The sequence below is a fragment of the Haliotis cracherodii genome, unplaced genomic scaffold, assembly GCF_022045235.1.
Source record: "Haliotis cracherodii isolate W230 unplaced genomic scaffold, xgHalCrac1.p SCAF_5, whole genome shotgun sequence".
NCBI classification, from domain to species: Eukaryota; Metazoa; Mollusca; class Gastropoda; order Lepetellida; family Haliotidae; genus Haliotis; species Haliotis cracherodii.
The window spans coordinates 13315268-13335905 of NW_027266308.1; the positions used below are offsets into that span (position 1 = coordinate 13315268).

The following is a 20638-nucleotide window of genomic DNA, read 5'->3' on the forward strand; positions in this document are numbered from 1 at the left end:
TTATCGCTACAATGACCTTCAGTACTGACGTAATCTAGAGACAACTTTTCATGGCATGGCAAAGTTAGGACTATGGCTACGAGACTAAGAAAGCCCGAAGTGATGGAGGTCACGGACATTGGCCGCTTTGGTGAAACCCCCGAGCACGGGAATGGTTCTGACAGACCTAGAAAAATAATTGGGCAAACCGGGATTCTAGCCCACGACCCTTCTGGCGTGCTCAAGGGATGCAACCCTGCACTGGGCATAGCAGCGTCTTAGAAGACTGCGCCACACGTGCCCCCATTCAATCTAGATATAGATGTCAAATCCAGTTACCATGGCAAATATTCCTGTGATCTCGCAGAGTTGTTCTTTTTCAGTTTCTACGATGTTTCCATTGGTATTTCTGACCCCGATGTCTTCACACCACCCAAAGAATGTGTCTGAGCTTCTTGCAATCATTCTTTGTGTATTGTGTACAATAAAATATTGCCCATAAACATTACCTGTTCAAATAATTTTCATACTAAACTTTGAAATATGCTTGGAGTTGAACCCGCAACAGACGGACCGTTATGCTTACTATTTGAATTTCTATTTCTTTTCAACTATCTTGTAATTGGTATCGTAAGAATGTAAGGGGGAATTTGGGTGATTTTCCGTTCGTCTGCAATCTCGAACCAATCTGATCAAACAAACAAAAAGTTAAATCTGTTCATCTGGGAAATATGGTCAGTCGTAAACCTTTTTCAAATATAACTGTATTGGCATTCCCAAAGACAAAAATAAAAGTGTATACGTTACTACATTTGGGGTTAGAGGGAAAATTTCAAGATTCTGCCACATTGGTGGCAGCGATGTTACCGTGAGTGTAACGAAGGTGTCTTGCCCTGGGAAGGGAAGGAGCTTGCGTTTCCATATAAGGATCGTACACCATCCGCTGCCGAGTTTCAGAACCAGCATGTATAATCTCTCGCGGAACACGACAGTAACTCAGCTAGATTCAATATACGCAACACAAATGATCGAATAAGTGCAATGCATACAATAGTGTTTTGTCTGGTCTTGTAACATTTCATCTGACTTATAAATGAATGCTTTGGTTCTGGTGTTTGATGTCGTCATGCTGCTACATTAAACAAAATAGATTGTCCTTACGGTGATTTGGATATGGAATGGCTATCTATTACTAATGACGCAAGTGAAGAAAATGAATTCTGTAGTATTACTGAGGTGAACGAAATTGATTTATTGAGCGATATTGACCTTCATGCCTTGTTTTCGGAAATGACAGGAATCTAGCAATCTAGGAATCTAGCACCAAGTAAATTGGGAATGAAAACAATGCTGTAGACTAGATCTACCCTGCTCAGATGTGGCCGCCGACACAGATCAAAGCGACTGCCCCTGATCAATCCCAAACTTAAACCAGATTCACTATCATTTCGGTAAAAAAACACCTCCAAGATTTTGAGAAACCAAGACACAGCAAATCTAAAATGAAAAACACTTAACTTATAGGCTCTGAAAATGTTCAATGGTAAGACATAAAATTGTCCATCAAGACCCATCTACAAGCCAATGTTAGAGGCACAAGCAGCGCAAGTCCCAACCCCCGAGGATGTAAACTAGTGTCCAAAAGAAACGATACCAACTTATTTTCAAAATTGTTTTTTACTAAGTGAATTATCTAGTATGAAAACATGCCAATTCGTATTGCACATCCCAAACACAGCATAGTCGATAAAAAATACCGGGAACACGTGATCACTTCCGGGAAAAAACGTAAATTTCGTGAAAGTGACATTTCCCTCTCTAGCATGTTCTGCACGTGCATAAAAACTGTATAAAACGACTGATCAGACACGTTGATATCACAGCAACAAAAAGAACACAAGATATGCCACGTTTGACAGCAATCGAGAGAGAGAGAGAGCCGTTGGAATGGCCCAACAAGGAGCGTCACACGTCGACGTCGCCAGAAGGTTGGGCTGCGCACGCATCACTATCATCAGGTTGATGCAGCGGTTACGTCAGACAGGTCAGACGTCAGACAGGCCCAGGGGTGGAAGACCACGAGTAACCACGCCCCGTGAAGATCGTTACATCCGGGTATTACACCTGAGGAACCGCACCGTAACAGCGACGTCCACGGCGGCTACAGCACTGGGACACAGGATCAGTCGACAGACCGTCTACAGGAGACTACGGCAGTATGGTATCCGGCCACGTCATCCCTACCGCTGACCGCTCCTGACGCCTCGACACCGGAACAACAGACTGATCTGGGCCAGGCGAGTTCGACGTTGGCAACTGCGGGACTGGGCACGTGTTATGTTCTCTGATGAGAGCAGATTCCTCATCTTCAGAAACGATGGACGGCAGCTTGTATACCGACGATTTGGTGAACGTTTGGCGCCTAAGTGTATCCAACAGGTCCGGCCGTTTGGAGGTGGAGGGTTAATGGTTTGGGGTGGCATATGTGGTGACGTCAAAACGATGCTTGTCGTAATTCGTGGAAATCTGAATGCACAGCGTTATCTTGATGACATCCTACGGCCTGTTGTGGTGCCCTTTATTCAGCAACAGCCTCGCAAGGCCACACACAGCAAGATTGACACAGAACTTCCTTGCCAACGCCAACGTACAGGTTTTGCCATGGCCTGCATGTTCACCGGACATGAATCCCATCGAACACTTATGGGACCACCTCGATCGGCAAATCCGACGTCGCCGTGTGCCTCCAGTCAACGTCTAGGACTTGGAACGATGTCTCCTCGAGGAATGGCAACGCATCACTCCCAACGTCATCAGACGTTTGACGTCATCAGTCCGTAGGCGTGTTCTGGCATGTATTGATGCTCACGGTGGACATACACGCTACTGACTTGACTTTGAGACGTGTGGTGTGACATTTCCCGTTGTTTCTGTGATCAGTGCTCTAACGAAATGTTCATTTTTCGACCCCACCCATCTTTAAAGGCTTGTCATATTGGTTGTACAGATTTTATTGAAATGAAATTTTTGTACAGATGTTGTGAAAGGATTTCTCAAAAGCATAACACCAATCCTAAACTTCTGCATTGTTTAGTTTTTCTTTTATGTCGTTGCAAACAGGTGGTATCGTTTCTTTTGGACACTAGTTTATATACCAGATACCCTGCAACTATGGCCCCCATTACATTGGAGAAACCCTTAGACTCCTCAACACCAGACTCAAAGAACATCGGACCTCTGTAAACAAACTCGACCTGAAATCCGCTTTCCCAACACATCCTGAAGAACGAAAACCATAACATCATGTGGGAAGCCACCAAAGTCCTGTCTACCAACAACAATAACTGTCGACACAAAAACTTCAAGAAGCCATTGACATCAGGAGACACCAGCCAGCCATGAACCGTGACCAGGGAACCTATCTGCCCAGTGCTTGGGAGTAATTGCTTTGATCTTTGTCGGTGCTAATTACCTAGCTGGCTTCAATTTGCCCTTTGCTATGTCCATTCTTTCACCTATCAGTGACATTACCTATTACTTATCTATGATAACTTAAATGTTGAGGGGCACGGTTGGCCCAGTCGTCTAAGGCGCCGCGATTCCCTGTGCAGAGTTGCGTCCCCTGGACACGCCAGAAACCTATGATTGTGGGTTCGAATCCCGGTTCACCCCGATTATGTTTCTAGGTTTGTCAGCACCATACCCGTGCTCGTGGGTTTCACCGAAGTGGTAAACGTCTTAGACCTGCATCACTTCGAGCTTTCCTCCCACATTAAGCTGACACGCCGCGATATAACTGGCACAATGTTAAAAGCGGCGTTAAACCCAACTCACTCACTCACTCATTAAGTGTTGGCTTCCATTGTCTATTGCTGATCACATAACAGCGACATTCATCTGTTGGCTTCCTTTGTTAGCTTCTACCCTTTGGTATTTTCCACCTTTTGTTATCTTATTAATTTTGTTGTCCTTACATGTACATATATATGCTCTCTGCCTCATGGCATTCATTCACCTGATGAAGGAGTAAGCATATACTCCGAAACTTTGTGTTCCGCATAATAAAGAAGTTGACATCCATATATTCTCTTCCTTAAAATTAATCTAGCTTTTTAAAAAATAAGACATAATAAGGTAAGGAAAGAAACTTAATTTAAAAAACAAAACAAAAAACTTGCCTACCTGTTTTACCGATTGGTCATCGGGGACGAGAAAATACCCGTAGACGGAATTACTATTCCGGTTTCTGAGTTGGCCGACCTTCTCCGTGCATTCTAGGCCGAGAAGCGGCTGCAATTGAGGAAGGACGGGGCACAGAAATGATGCTGGCATCAGGTCATACAGTAGGTCCATCCCAGGTGACAAGAAACACCAGCTAAGTGAAGTATTACAGCACACACGACAAATCACAAACTCCAAATATAACACACTCTGGCACAAAACACACTAGTTTTAGAGCACCCCGTTCAATCCCCACCAGTCCATTCCACATCGACCGAATTGGTTTGCGATTATCCAAACACAAGCAACACATTCATATATCAGTGATATTCCCAATTTGCTCGTGTCATGAGAGGGTTCATGCGTCGGGGTATTTTCAATAACTGTTCCATAAACTTCATTTTCAACAGCAGTAAGTATAAATTTCATCCTCATGCTCCCGTTCTACTCGAAATGCACCTCTTTACAAACTTATGTGACGTCATATATAAATCCACACTTGATGGTTCACCTCGCCTCGGAGCATCGAGTCATGTTTATATTTTTATATTAATCTACAATATCGTTTGTCAGTGTGCTCAGAGAATAAAATTTTGTTGATGTTGACATATTCTCAGATTATGTGGTATATATTCAAAATTTTTTGTTAATCTATAACATCGTTTGTCAATGTGCTCAGAGAATAAAATTATGTTGATGTTGACATATTCTCAGATTATGTGGTATATATTCAAAAAAAATTGTTAATCTACAATATCGTTTGTCAATGTGCTCAGAGAATAAAATTATGTTGATGTTGACATATTCTCAGATTATGTGGTATGTATTCATAGAAACCCAACCCCTACCCCCTCATTATCCTCTGAACCATTGAATACTTGAAACTGAACTGGAATGTAGTGATGAACCCAGCAATTTGGTCTCCTTAAAATTGGCTCACAATATATACATTCTATTAGCAGCGTATTTGCGGAAACTACCCCAAAAAAATATTCAAAACCCAATTATTTTAAATTAAACTTGCGTACAGAAACGCATGCATTAAATGAAAAACTCAAATGTATAAAAACAGCTCGCGTAAATACCCAATGAAGCTTTTTCAGCATGCGTACAAATTTACAGGAGCTAATTTCCGTAACACAATTAAGAGCTAATTTACTTTCCGAGCCAAGCCTATATATTTAGAACAGTTATATACATCTAACACATAATTTCATTTTTTTAATCTTAAAATATTCACTTATTTTGGGAAAAACCCAATAGAGTGACGACTAGATGAGTGAAAATATTTTGGTTACCCAATGAAAAATCTAATAACCCATTTAAAATAGAAACCCTAGAGTAAAAAACTCAATTGCTCAAAAAGTCTGAGGGACCGACTATGTGAATTTCGTTAGGTATCTTTGATAACTTATCTTGAAAATCAACAAATTTGCTCTTTTCGGCATAAATTAATAAAATTTCAAACATGTTAGGGGTCATGTGGTTTCAAGTTCATTTCCTGGCCTAGTCTTCATCGAACCAATATATTTTTACACAAAATTTTTTAGCCACAGGTTACTTTTTACATACAGTTGCAGGAATGAGTGGTGGTTAAATAGACAATCAAATGTAACAACATTTCTTTCAATAAGTTTCTATTACATACAAAACAAACTCGGTATACTTTTCTTTTACTCTCAGCGAATACGTTTTTGCTCGTGTGGTACTTTATATATATTGTTCATAATTTTTCATAATCATCATTATGATTCAAAGGTATTAAAATGTTAAGGCGCTTGGCAACCCATGGTCGACCATCCACAGAATTACATCTCCATTCAATTATGATGAATACCGCTAAAAATTACCATTTATTATTACAAAATCATTTGCGAAATTTGGAACAAAATCCAAGCAATATTACGGAGAGGGGGTCAAAATCGGCTCTAAGTGGTGTACCCATGTGGTGAATTGGTGTGACGAGTCAACGCTTTAACCTCGCCAAGATTATTTATATAAACAAATGTCAAATCAGGTTAGAAGTGTTGTATATTTCATGCAGGTGTTCACCAGAATAGTCACGTGATGTCATGATTACAAATTAAGCCAATCGGGAAACACTTCCGTTGCACGAGTTTTTCCTGCGCGTAATCAAGACTCAATGGATCGAAGCAGACGACGCTTTTACTTCATCAAATGCACCGGTGCATGTTAAATTAATTATAACAAGCTGTTAAGAATTCATTTAAAATCGCTGAACGATTTGAACGCTGCGTTTAAAACTTAAGTATGTCATGTGCATTATGAATACTTTTCACGAAGAAGCACTTTTCAGCTTGATTTTCTGCCCAGACGTATTTTTCCTCTGGAGAGGACGTTGAACAAAACGACATGGTAAGTGCAGCAATTTGTAATTAAACAATCTGTTGGTGAACATATGATTATGTAAAGGAATAATCGCTGTTGCTGTAACGATTCGCAGGTGACGTGATGTAATATTCGATACAAAACAGCACCAGGGCACCAGGGCACCAGGCCGATAAGAAAGAGCGTTTCTCTGCGTGTATGTGTGCGTGTGTGTGGGGGGGGGGGGGAGGGGGGGCGTCCAATGTCGTCAATGAATGAAGCATATTATTTAATGCAAGAATACAGCATGTACATGTACACCTATGTCGTTGGTGTTTTCAACTTAACCAATTACACAATTATAATTATATTTAACCCGCATTACGACGGGAAGACCAAGGATGGGTTTCACACATTTTACCCAATCTGGGTACAAGACCCGGATTTTCGTCAAACGAGCGAACGTTTTAATTTGGTTTCTCCATACAACACCAGTGATGTAAACAAGAGAAAACAGTTTCGTTGCCGTCATAACGGCTTCCTCAACACAATGATGCACTGTTAATATACCATTTCTAAACTCGAACAAGTGGTATATCATTTATCAGATAAATTTAGATAATGAATGAACGAATGAGTATGTTTTTACGCCGCTTTTAGCAATATTCCAGCAATATCACGGGCTTCACACATTGTACCCATGTCGGGATTCGAACCCGCGCGTGCACACTATACACGCACCGAATTATCTTTTTCAATAAATTTTCACAAGGAGAATTTATTCCAACGCCTCCACACAGTGGCCATCAACATATGCATACATACAGAGTAATTGCTGCGAAATGACCGTTTTAATCATTCATTGCAACTATATCTTGTCCAACTCAGCTATGAAAGGTGTAGTAACATCATCACATGCTGTATTCTTTCTGAAACGTGCAAACTGTTGGTTTAATATAAATAAAACTTAATATTAATTACTCCGACGAGGGTAGTTGTTTGGTTTGCTGTAAGCAACGCAAACGTGGTACCAATGTCTGTATAGAGAGGGGTGAGGTTAGGTGTCACTTTTTCCTTCGGAATTTTTATCAACAAATTTTCACAAGGTGAGACTTTGCTAAGCCCCTGCACCCATTGACCGACATCTAAATGCATACACAGATTTTTTTTAAAAACGAATTTAGATTCAGTATATATGGTTTGTTTGGTTTGTTTCGAATTTTGTTTTGTCAAAGATTAATCTAAAATATTTGCTGTATATTATAATGAAATTTGAAATTGCCGAGAATACTGTCGATGCATTATAAATGGCCTGAAGTGTAAAGCTAGATTGTTTTTATATTTTGATGTATACAGCTGGAACAGAAGTTTGTTACTGATCGTGATATAAAGATCAGTCGTCAAGGTTATCGGTTGTTTTGCAGTTTGTACATTGATCACTGTGGTGCTTAGTTGCAGAGTTTAGATCTGACAATGGATCTGTGAATTCTTGAACATATTTGGTCTAAATGGGTCGAGTTAGAAAAAATGTGCCATTTAGTAATACTTTTTTGTGTGAAGGGATTTATGTCCATATAGATTTACAATTTGAAATATAAATTTTGAAATTTTGAAATTAGATGCTATTTTAAATTAATGTTTTGATCCTCATGCTAAGTTTAAGAGTTTTAGAGTTGGCGGGGGTAGATAATAGGTAATAAAATATAGGTAATGCGTTAAGGGAGGTTCCAGTTCTTGCCCTCAGAGGCTACCTTTAGGGATAACTTTAGAAAGGACTTTCACTTTGTGTGAATTCATTATAATATGAACCTTCATAGAATATGGTCCAAACTGAATGAACGTCAGGGTACGACTGGCGCCAGCAATGGTGGCGGGTATTGTGGCTGAATGGGGTATGTTCCCGTGTTGTTTCAGGTGAACAGTTAACTTGCCTTTACATGTATTTGTGACGGGTGCCACCGGTGGTGCAGGATACGCTCACCTTTTCGCGAACACCTGGTATCACCACTAATCTCGAGTGATTCATAAACACATGCTCATGACATAGTCGGAATCCTACAATCGACTCTGCTTTTAGCAGAGATTTCTATTGAATGTGGTAAGGGTATTGTCGCTTATATGTATTCGAAGAAGAATTTGGGCAGGACTTTGTTGGATTGTGGTAGTGTCGGAGGCTTTAGATGGAGTCTTTAGTGGTGGAGGTTGAAAGCTGTTGGCGAGGCGGACGTTGTGCTGATGTTGATGCCGGGATGTTGCTGTCGCTGTCGCTGATAGTACTTGCTACGGCCGATTATACCATGAAATTATGTAAATGAATGAATCATAATGAGTGCGTCTTTTAATGTTTTGGCTCCAGCTCAGATGCGTGAAACCCTATCATGATCAGTTTGTCTCGTATGTTTTAGCTCCAGTTGTGACATCCCACTTCTTACAATAACGAGTTAGTCTTTTAATGTATTAGTTCCATTTAAGACGCACCACTTCCTATTTAAATGAGTTATACTTTTAATGTTTTAGCTCAAGTTGAGATCCATCTAGATCTCTTTGAGGATGCAGATACAGACATTATCGTTTTCAATTTTATGGTTATTGAAATTAATTGGCCTTTTAATGTGTCAGTATCAATTGAGGCGCCCCATTTTATATTAAGATGAGTGTATCTTTCTTACCTCCATCTAAGACGCATAACTTCTATAACAATGAGTTAGATTTTTTGCGAAACGAACGTAGCCCTTAAATTATCGTAATGTTATCGTAAGGAAATCGTAGTGATCGTAGCCTATTTTCGAAACTATCGTAGCCCTAAGATATCGTAAGATTGTCATAAATCTAAGATAGCCCCATACCTGTCGTAATTTTATGTTATCTTCATCCAAGATGGCGGCATACTTTGCCATAGATATTATTTAAACAAATAATCAGCTTCGCGTTCAAAGATTGACATTTCATTTTGTTAAACTGTGTGATTCACACTGACACTTCGAAAAAAACCCACGAAGAACGCATCGAAGATATCACGTTAGAAATGTTCTTAATCGCGGCAGCGAGCAACATAACCATGGAGTCGATATATTTCTATCCGAGTCCACGCTGAAGAAGTGTGAAAGAACATACCTTTTCCATAATTTGGGAAGGTCTAATTAAAACGGAAGGCGTCGGCATGCTTTATAGTAATGACCGTGACCTTATTGATAACTCAGGGGCAGCTAATCTAATTGATTTAACAAGGAAATACATCTGATCAAATATGGTATAGAATATTTGTATAAAGAGTATATTTAATGTTTTTCTAGCAAAAGTAATTGTGTTTTGTTTCGTTTTAAAAAACACCTAGGTTATCTATATTACTGAAAGACAAATGTTTGACAAGTGATTAAATATAATCTATTGATTAAGTGCATTCTTTCAAAACAGGTGATTAACGACATAGATGTATTCCATTAGAATAGCAATTTATTGATATTTTGAGAGCAAAAGTTACGCACATATTTTCGTATCGTATTTTCATGAATGGCGTTTTGAACATCAAGTAAAAAATGGGCCCCCATGCTCATTTGGGTTTAAAATGTCGTACAGAAGTAACATATTTTGAACGTTGTCCAAAATTCACTTTTCAATATATTTTCGCAGAAAGAAAATGTTTATTGAATGAAATTTGCAGATGAACATAAATAAACATTTTCACCACAATAATCTTTGAATTTTGCATTCAATGGACCGATTTTGAAATAATAATTGATGTTGGTCTTTTTTTAAATTTAAGAGTACATTTACCCGTGTCATATTCACAAAATATAGATTCTTGAGACCATTCAAACAATATTATCAGTGTAAAGGATAGGGTCACCGGACAAATACTATTAATTGTCCCTCAGCAATGCTGTCAGACAAGACAAGCGTCATGGAACTACGTTCTGGAATAGATTTTATACATTGACAATGTAGATATTTTGCTCCTCAGCCAGATTTAAATCAAATCAGACAAATCAGTTTATTATTAGCTCTACTTAATTTAAAAGGCTAGAAAAGGACTACATTATATGTATGTTTACGTTAACTTGTGACGTGTTCCATGAGACAACATAACATAATTCCTGTTTATTCGTTAAATATATTGGATATGTAAATAACAAAAGAAACTTACATTGTCATTGTAACTCGCTTGTGCATGGGTGCGCTGCTTCCTGAACAATTTTTGTTTCGAGTGTTTCCAGGTATAATGTTAGTGATTTCTCTATAAACTTGACTTTTGACATAAACACAAGAAACAAGCAGTTTTGTGAAACTGACCCAGCATACATCAGGTAACATCAGACCTGAACACGCATCTTAAATGCTGAACGTCTGCTATTCCATCATAGGTCTCGTCATTGTCATTTAGAATAACGTCCCTTAATTACTTTCGTCCTTGACTTTGTACGCGATGTGTTTACATAAAGCTCTGCTCTCTCGCGAGAGAATCATTTGAAGGGAAAATAGTAAAGTATCTTCTTAGCATATTATTTCAATTCTAATTATGTGGTAACACTACATTTATTGATTATAACATTTATTGGGTTTGAAAAATGCTTTTGCATAGCACAGCGTTCGCTCGTCACAACGAAGACCCGAGTTCGATTCCCGACATGGTACAGTGTGTGAAACACATTTCTGGTCATCCCCGCCGTGATATTGCTAAAAGCGGCGTAAAACCATTCTCACTCACTCATTAACTTTGCATGGCACATGAATGCTATTTGTGTTCGGTAGTCGTGGTATCATTTATCATAAGAACAAAACGTCTACATATTGAACATATGTAGCATTGAACGGACTGTCACTCAAAAAGTTGCGTATTTAACAGTGTGACCTGACAATGTGATTATGAATTCCGTGTCACTTCTCCATGTTGTTGTTATTGTCAGCAGCTGGGACATACCCGTGACATCACTGGAAAACGCCCCGCTTTTTCAATCTCTAACACAATGAGTTCTCTGATAGGGATCGTAACTTTATACGATCTGCGACATATTTAATATAGTTTCGAAAATGTATCTGATCTTAAACTTGAGATAACTTATCTTTGAACGTAAGTTGCCAAGATTAATCGTATCTGAGATCGCTTCGAAAGACCGTGCTCAAGATTTTTCTTTTACAAATTCTCTTTCTTACTAAGGATGCAAAACAAAGTAATTATTACTAAATACGTATGTCACTGATCGAAGTATTTGACGATTTATATAATGCACAGTGAAAAAAAACAAAATGAAAACTAATTAAAACATCAAAACGAAATCACAGTTAGTCTACACTGAAATCATTTTGTCATTCATAAATCGATTATGAATTTACCTATATATTGGGTGTGGATCTAATGTTATATTTACTGTTTATGTTATAAATTGAACCATGCGAGATTCTAATATATGAGGCAAAAAAGGAAAAAGGTTGTTTAATATTGGGTCCATTTTAACAGATTTCTTACTGTAAAACATTCCATTCCCATACTCAACTAAATGCACATTATTTTCTTGGAATAACAAACCTTTAAACAGCTATGGAAAGCACATTCGTCAACATACCAAAAACAGAAAACGGCCCCATTCACTCGTCGGTCGCCGTGGTAATCTTCCCATTCTTGATATCTAATGTCCATGGCAGAATGTTGGAAATACGAGCAGTCGTCCAATGATAATATATTCCATTTTCTAAGGGGATTTATAATGTGTATTAGATGATGTATATACCTACATAATTGATTATCAATTATCTTGCACAATCACAGCATGTACCATGTCTCGCGGAAAATTCTATTTTAGCAAACCAATTATAGCACCATTATCACAGTTTCAATGAAAGGAAAAATAAATCGAAATCGAACCTTACAAGCACATCGTATCCATAAGCGGTTAACCCAAATGCAAAAAAAAGGTATTGCTGTAATCATTTTAGAACCCGTGACGATCGGGGGTAGAACAGGCCTTCAGCAACCCATGCTTGCCGTAAAAGGCGACTAACGGGATCGGTGGTCAGGCTGTCAGACTTGGTTGATGCGTGTCATCGTATCCCAATTGTGTGGGTCGATGCTCATGATATCAATCACTGGATTGTCTGGTCCAGGCTTGATTATTTACAGACCTTCGTCATATGACTGGGATATTGCTGAGTGCGGCGTTAAATAACAAACAAACATCATTTTAGAAGTTATGTCGATGTATTCAATAATTGTTTTATGTTTCTGTCGCGTGTACCGTCGACAGAAACGAGGGCCGAGCTACATGTGAAACCGACCTTGACACAATTTGTTTACAATATAGCGTCGACTAACGTTAGATGTCCTGGCCACACTTTTGAAATCTGTGAAACGGTTAGGGCAATTTATTCACACGGTCAGGTAGTTACAGCAATTACACGTGATCATTTGTCATTTCATATGAAAAAGCAGCAGTTATTTGTCGAAACGGGCGACCATGTAGGACAATTGGACAAGAAATCACGGCACTGCTATATGATGCGAACGTGCCCTGTCGATCACTTCGGGCTTGTCCATTCAATATTTTGGTTTGGATCATGGACTTGCTGCCAATAAATGTACACTATACGACCGTAATATTAACAATCATAGCAATGTTACAACCATTAATGTAAAAATTACTCAGAATGTAAAAAATGTTACATTAAGGGTTACGTGTGTAACAACCCGCAACCCTTAATGTAAAAATTATTTTTTTTACATTAAGGGTTAATATGGTACATATCGCCCCATTAATGTAAAATATTCTTAAAAAGAAAGTTTGATTGGAAATGTAGGATACTTTTTGCTATTTTCACGATTTATATTGTTTTTGCTCGGTTTCTTGCAATTATTCGTTATTAAGCGACACTATGAGAAACTGACTTTGCTCAGATCTGAGAACAAGAGGGACTGTTATAAGAATGGCAGGCTCGTTATTGAGGAAATGCCAGCTACTACTCTGGAAGGTGATGAGCATCAGTTGTCGCGATCGGCACCATTCGCAGATCGCGACTCAAGTGGAACATCGTCAACTGTGGATCGGGAACGAATGGTCGGTTCCTTACTGACATGAAATACTCTACAGGCCGTATGACTAATGTTCTTTTTCGCTATTTGCAATCAACAATGGTCTTACTACAAGATATGATAAACTGCTATAGAAACTTCATATCCGAAAGATATAACTTTTAAGTGACTATATTTGACTCGGCACATTACTTGGGAAACCTAAGTTTTGTTATTTAAACCAAACATCATTGCATTGGAATTCCTGTCGTTTGCAATAACATTTGATTCTGATGTATGCTTAACTGTCATTATCCGTAATACTGTAACAAAATGTCCATTATTTTATGCCTAAAACTCTGTTAATGGACAACCCACCATCATCTACAACTTGGTCTGATCTGCTAGGGAAGAGTCCTCCTTTCCGTCGTTACGGTAATAGGATAGTAACTAGGTTACCTTGCAGAGTATCGAAAAATAACCTTTTTAAAACAGTAAGTTTGATAATAATCGGTTATGAAGCGATTATATAACAACCAGTTGGTGGTTGTAGAGTAGGAATCGAAAAATGGTTAGTCATTTGCACATCTAAACAAAGTAACGATCAATTGAATCTGCGAAGTTTCATAAAGTTCGATAAGTATTATTTCATAGTGATAACCCTTAAAGTAAAAATAATTTATCTATCACTTCAACCCTTAATGTAAAATGTTTTACATTAAGAGTATTTTTTACATTAAGAGTTGTAACAAGGGTGAACCCGCAACCCTTAATGTAAACTATTTTTACATTAAGAGTAATGTTTACATTAAGGGTTGTAACATAGCAATCATTCCACATTTCAGGTTTGAATATTTTCTGTAAATCAGCATCATAAACAGAAAGGGAATCGATCACTTCGATCACCCAGCATCCGGAACGGGTACAGCAGCGACTGTACTATGTCGAAACTATCCGGGGATCGGCGATCAGGTATGGTGGTGACTCCTGGGCGTTGTATGACTACCATTTTCGCAAAAATGGCTTGTGACCCGCCCCGGTCTTGGGGAGATACGGACGGGGAACTCTGGCTGCGTTTCATGCTACCAGGTAAGCAGGTAAATCCGGTCAGGTCTTCCCCAACAAAACTTACAAAGACAACAACCAGGACAGCTTCGTATGTTGGGATTTCAACCGGTCTAGGTGCATGCGGTCGGTGTAATCCCTCACAAGTGTTCTAGGTGCCATGCTACACTCTAAATCTATGTGTTCTAATATTGAATACTGGACGCTTCCATACGTTCTGCAACAGAATACAAATGTTCTATATCCGACACGTGTTCTATTGCTGAACGCCTGTGATCTGTTGTAGAACGCGTGTCTTCTCTTCTGGGAGAAGTCCATGCACATTAGCAGAGATAATGTGCTGAATATTGTTAGATAAATTTATATTGGACCGTATGTTTGTGTTTTCGGAATATTTATTTTAGAGAACAACAGAGGCTGATAGCTTGGTAAGTCTTCATGGGATAACCATATGTATAAGTAAGGTGATATATTGAGTTTGATGAATAATAAATAGTTTATAAAGACGGCATACTTTGTGTTAATAATAACTCATATGTAGCCTGAACAAGAAACGTTATTGAAAAACAGCTCATTGGTAATACATGGAAATAACGTGCCTGCATTGTGTGTGCTATGGAACATATACGGTATATTTGCTCAACACATGCGTTGTCTCCACGTGTTCCATTAACAGAACATTGGGGTTCTGTATTAGCATTCAAAGCTGTCCATGCCCTCTGAATTACACCCGTTAAATATGTGAGAAAAGTGACGTAGCATTTATTTGGCGCTACAATTTCCTATCACCCGAGGGGTATCTGTGTTAAGTATCCATCTAGGAATACTTTTGTATTATATTCAATCCTTACCTAAAAGTGTTTAATATTTCGGGTGTAAAATCATATGCTGATCACATACGAAGTAAAACCTGCCCCATGCGAATGACATAGCGGATGACATACTTATATTCCCAGTCATTTTAACTGCCATTTCTGTCATTGTTCCACAGGCATTATTAGCAAATCATGAGATGAAATCCTAATCCAATTTGCACATGTGACTATTGAAAGTTTCCGAAATGATGTTCAAGTAAAATGAATATATATTTCAGGTTCTATATGAATCCAGACTTACGTTCACCAGAACGCCCGAAGCGGGCTGCATGCAACAGATCTCTGGACATCTAAATTTAGGACCCGGGGGATTAACTAGCATGCATCGAAATCAGCAGAGTAGTGTAAGTATGGTATGTTTCATATAATGAGTTGGTTTCTAATGTTTCAGGTCCAGTTGTTATGCTCTACTTCATATAAGTTCGTCTCTAATGTTTCAGATCCAGTTGTGAGCACTACTTCGTATTAGTTGGTCTCTAATGTTTCAGGTCTAGTTGTGCTCCACTAGAATGAGCTGATTTGTTATAGTTCATATCCAGTTGAGATGCATCACATAGATGAAGCAGATTATTTTTCCAGACAGAATCATTTTTTAAAATATTATGGTGTAAACTCGGTGCTACTTTAACTCCATATAGTTTCTATAGTCACGGTGACTTTGACTGAATGTAAGCATGTCCTTCTAAAATTGTACGTTATACCTAGACGACCAAGGTGCCTGGACATGGGTTACACATTGCAACTGCCCGTGGTCATGTGGGCTCCATTCTGAGAAAACCATGCTATGCTGGACTTTCTCTGTGAAGAATGTGGTCAGTAGATATAGGGGTGTATTTTGCTGGTCCGAATGTTCCGAGTAGTAGGGAAAGTATAACCTTCCGCATTCATGGTGAAGTGTAAGAATGAGTTGCGGGTGCTGTCCACACCCAATGATACCCCAGTTACCGTAGAAAGGCAGTTGTAGTGTCAGCTGAGGTCGTCTGGAAGTCTGATCTCTAGAGCACATGTACCGATAGATATTAAAAAGCTCAGGTTCAGGTTCAAATGAATAGATACGTTGTCTTCGTTTGACCATTAATTTAGCACAATAGTCAGTGCAAAGATTTGGAGTTATGGACCTCTGTGGTGTGTACCCGTTGCGGCAAGTATCTTTTGTAGAGTTTTATAACGATTTATGTATCACTACCAAAGGATCATTGTGGAAACAAAATCAAGACTCTATAGATTATATTGAAATATACCACCTCCAGTAACCACGATTTAGTCTTTTAATGTTTTAGATCCAGTTCAGACGTGCAAAATCCGATTTTAATAAGTTGGTCTTTCAATGTTTCAGATCAATTTGAGAAGCGCCACTTCCTGGTACAATGAGTTGGTCTCTTATGTTTCAGTTCCGGTTGTGACATGCCACTTCATATAATGACTTGTTCTCATGTTTCACCACTTCATATAATGAGTTGGTCTCTAATGTTTCAGGTCCAGTTCTGATACTCCACTTCATTTTAGTTGGTCTCTAATGTTTCAGGTCCGGTTCTGATACTATAGAAGTTCCAAGATTCAGATTGCGATTGTTGCCAGAAACTGTTTCTTGTGCGCCAAGATCAACACCACCAATGTCCGTGTTTGCGTTTGGGTTAGAGGACTTGCTGTTTGACGAATTTTTCGACCACCCGAATCCAAAAAATCCAAAAAAAAGGACTTAGTACAGACAGGTTTACCTTTTGTGAACGACGATGACATCGATAAGAATCTTAACTGCAACTGCAAGTGAAAACACAATGAAAATGACTAAACATGACAAGTTGACATGAACCTAGTTCACAAATTTATACAGGAAAGAAAAACATGAACATTAAGACTACTCACACTTTCACATGGCATCAGAATGTAAAGAAACTAATTTTGTAACAACCTTTGACATTCCGAAAGACAATATGAAGATCTATTATTTCGTAGAATTTTGTAACATTGTGTGAAGAAATAGGCTGACTGATGTCCAGGCACCATGAGGGTAAATTATACGGTTCAGAATTCGAACTGTACTATGAAGTGGATCACCTTAGCGACATGATAACAAACATCTGCTGGCGAAATCGATGTACTTTGCTGAACTCGGAGAGGTTTTGAAATAAAAACAAAAATAATTAAAAATACAAAGAAAAAGAGGCTTACCCCAACAAGCTGATCCTGCGTCCGATATTGAACTAATAAACTTCGTGAATGCGCACAGCTTGGCAACTAGTCTACAGATAAAGTGTTAGTCTATCAACAGCTATTCGGCCATTATGAATCACATCAACATTTATCATCCCAAACTGGCCCCCACAGCAGACATCGCGTGGGTGAGATCAGGCGATAACTACATTGTAGATATCGCTGCAATGAAATTGCATCACAATGCTTTGCAGACTATTGTGACGTCATTGTTACCATGACGTCACAATCAAATGACATCAGTAATGGCTCTGCTACTGAAGCTGTGAGCAGTACTTTTTTCACTTAGATACTGCTTATTACTGTCTATAAACTGAAAAAATTGGAAGAATGATGTTTGATGGTAAATAAAAAATCTCACCCTCGTGTCAAATATATTAACTCGTGCTGATATTTGATATCAAGACACTCGGGTCAGATTCTCTATATCAACAAATTCCTGTCATCCACTAGGTTGTGTCCACTCCACAAGTGTGTTTGAAAAGTTCTCCTAAAATCCCACATGCACATATTCCCCATCAGTCACACTTGTCTCAAATTATACACGATGTTCATTAAACTTGTTGTCCGGATTAAACTGTAACCCCGGTTCTCTTGTCATTCCTGGTTTCGGCTGCCTCATATCTCGGGTCATTCATTCCGACACTGTGACAGCTATCGTACTTTTCAAAGTTTACCTACTGTTCGTAACTTTCCTCTAACAAACATGACTTCTGTACATTCCGTATATGTTGTTATTATAGGTTTTGGCATTTTTGTGAAATCACACATGAAACAATTTACAGGTTTTCCGTGTTGCCTCTTCTCAACGTGAAATGCATGCCTATGCTGATGCACGACGGCGGCTTGGCTGTCAGTGACGAGATCTTGTCAAAAGAAGTCTAAATTAAATACCAGATGAACCTTTTTTGAAACTTGTCTTCTATTATTAATGCTAGATAGTTTACGCTGTGTACATCAGACAGAAATAAAACTGATATAACGTGATCTTTAAAGGGTTTTTTCATGCGTAACAACACGTTAAAATTGGAGTGGACAGTGTTGACACAAAACAGCTGATTCTTGATCGGCGGAAGTTGGTAATTCCCCCTTGAACACGTCTTTAATATGTTTATGGGTAATAAATAGAATAACCCACTCTCTACGAGTGACTACGGAAAATATGTCGCTCGTGATATTAATGTTTTAAGTTCCTCGCTAAAAAACATTAATTTCACCTCTGGGGTAATTCTATAAGTATTTCATTTTTCCATAGGGTCGGTAGGGTAGCCCAGTGGTTAAACCGTTTGCTCGTCACGCTCGAAGACCCGGGTTCGATTCCCCACATAGACACAATGTGTGAAGCCCATTTCTGGTGACCCCCGATGCTATATTGCTGGGATATTTCTAAAAGCGGCGTAGAACCATACTCACTCATCCATACACGCCAAATATGATCATGTCATAGAATGTCATCCATAAGTTCTTACCTGATATGTGCAGGCGACCAAACTTGTCATGGCGTATTTCACCATACGAAATGTTTGTGTTCAGTTTTTCTTTAATTGCGGCCGTCATTTTCTTGTTGTTTCTTGATTGTGCAAATGTAGTAGCAATCGCAGGGCGAACATGTAGTTTCCGGGCGACATCGCATCTAGGAAGCAGCTGTTACGGTTCATCTCCCTGTGTAAATGTTCTTCTACTTGCGAATTTATAGTGCCTTTCATTTCGGGAACAAACGTTATACGCCTTAGCAGTTCGTCTTCCGATTTTGTATTTCCTTCATGAAATCTACCAAACAAACAGCACGTTTCCTTTGAGGGTGGCAAGTCAGTGTCGGAGTCCAGAGCATTGACTGGAGCCACTGTTGGCCATTCTTTCATGTAAGGAATACTCTTAGAAACTATCCCTTCATTAGCTGTCTGTGTGTTTTCAGCAGTTGGGAGAGAACATGTTCTTCCGCCGCTTGTTTCCATGGCGTGACATCATAGTAGCTAGTCACTTATGATGACTGGCTGTTGTCTTGACATAGATCGATGTGGCCTCTCGCGCTTTCAGGCCTCAATTTGTTTGTTTGTTTGCTTGTTTAACGCCGCACTCAGCAATATTGCTGCTATATGACGGCGGACTGCAAATAATCGAGTATGGACCAGAAAATCCAATGATTGACGTCATGAGCATCGATCCACGCAATTGGGATCGATGACCTGCATCAACCAAGTCAACAAGCCTGACCACCCGATCCCGTTAGTCGCCTCCTAAGACAAGCATAGTGGCCTTTTGATCCATGCATTGTTTGTCTTCTCAGACGCGATTTTTGAAAACGAAATGATTTTAGAGTGCTTAGCGTTGTATTTTGAACAGCACGGCACCGAACAGAACAGCAGGCTGCGCATCTGAGAAGATAGAATCACACACCTGTACCTATACATCGTGAAACAGGTCTAATAAAGTCTTAAGACGTCATTCCTTTATCAATTGGCACCAATGACGTCATATTGCAAGGGGCATAAGCCATAGTGTGTTTATTATGGAAATAAAACTCTCGGTAAATGAGAAAAATATGAACCGATTTAATGAATAAAATAAATTAGATACTTGTGATATTTTTATTGTTTTGCGTCTGAAATTACGAAGTTAGTACTTTTCATGATGAAAAAGTACAAGAAAAAAAAGGTGTATTTTCGTGTGAACATGCCCTTTAAAGAAATCTACCGGATGTGTGTGATTTTTATTCGTCCGAACCAAAGATTGGACCTCCTGCACCTAACCAGAGACCATATGCCAGTATGTGGTTCCTAATATGACACTCGATCAATCTGTCCGGACTAGTACAAGCAGCCACACAATCACACACACGTACATGCACGTCGCTATATATAAGTGCAATAATCTTGGACGCGACGTTAAACCCCATTTCACCTCACCTCACCTCACCTCACCTCACCTAACCTCACCTTGATCATTCTGTGACTGG

General features: G+C 39.0%; 1 pseudogene; it reads right to left on the bottom strand.

Annotated features, from left to right (window-relative positions):
• Positions 1-17182: 17182 nt before the first annotated feature.
• Positions 17183-20093, bottom strand: LOC139443537 (uncharacterized; annotated as a pseudogene).
• Positions 20094-20638: the final 545 nt, after the last annotated feature.